This window comes from Cyprinodon variegatus, unplaced genomic scaffold (genome assembly GCF_000732505.1).
Source record: "Cyprinodon variegatus isolate N-32 unplaced genomic scaffold, C_variegatus-1.0 Scaffold394, whole genome shotgun sequence".
Lineage (NCBI taxonomy): Eukaryota > Metazoa > Chordata > Actinopteri > Cyprinodontiformes > Cyprinodontidae > Cyprinodon > Cyprinodon variegatus.
The window spans coordinates 592,831-594,061 of record NW_015150847.1 but is presented as its reverse complement, the minus strand read 5'-3'; positions in this window follow the sequence as shown (position 1 = coordinate 594,061).

The following is a 1,231-nucleotide window of genomic DNA, read 5'->3' as shown; positions in this document are numbered from 1 at the left end:
TATATAGTTTTCATGCATAAAACTACAACAGAACTCTTGACTAAATCAGGAAATATAACAGCAGGATTGGCTGTGAGGAGAGCGGAGACAGAGGACAGAAGAAAAACCTGCTGCTGAGCAGATTAGCTGTGAGAGAATGTTACTATGGCAACAGAAACAGAGGCTGAGGAAACTGTGAAATGGAAAAGTCAGAGTTTCTTTTTTTGAGGTTTAGAAAACCTAGAGTTTTTGGTAAACCTGCTTTGTGAAACAGACCCCTGGATGTTTCTCTGTCATTAGGGGTAAAAGTTAGAAGAAAGCTACACCTAAAATCACACTGTTTCATTAAATGTAAAATCTATCTGCTTTTCACAATCAAACTATGAACAGAAACAATTTAAATAGCTGAAGGTAGCAAGGTTAAATTCTGGAAATTGAACACAGGTTGACATTTTTAATGAATGAAAGATGTATTTCCTTTAAAAGCATTTTAGTCAGTAAATGACAAACATCAGGCTGAGCTCCTGAGGAGTTTTAAGTCCATTCTTAATACATCCCAGTCTGATGAGCATAATCTGCTCTCCTCTATGATCTTCTAGAACATCCAGCTCTACTGCCTTCCCTGTGTTTCGCCTTTTTCTCCTCTGGATTGCAGTGACATTCTCAATATTTTCATACCTGACTGTATTCACAAGCAACAGCAGAAAACCGCTAATAATAAACAATTAATGGACTTTCAGCAGATTTAAAATAAGAGAATTTCCCTACATTGGAATCCAGTCCTATCCCTGTTTGTTTGTTCACCTGTAGAAACCACAAAGTCGTCATTAATGTGAAAAATCTCCTTTTAAAGGGAGATCTGGAAAAAAGGTTACTAGACATAACATGTAAAACATTATCTATAAATAGCATCTTTTGTTTTTAACCCTTATATTGCAGATGTTTGACTCCAGGATCACCCAGAAATCAGAAAACTATACTAGGTAGCTGCCTAGGGCCCCAAGTTCCTGGGGGCCTCATAAAACTCTGCTTCCATGTATGGTTAATACAACTATTCCTTATTTTATTTTGATAAAAATCCTTTGGTTAAAATGCCATCAGATCGCTGATAATATTAAGTGTGTCTCAGCCCCCCCCCCTTCAGTGTCCACCATATTGGATCAGTCCATTTGCTGCACATGTTCAGAAAGGTCCAAACAGACAGCAGCAAACCATTTGAAAACAAACCATGCAAAAGAGCAGTGTTGCCAAC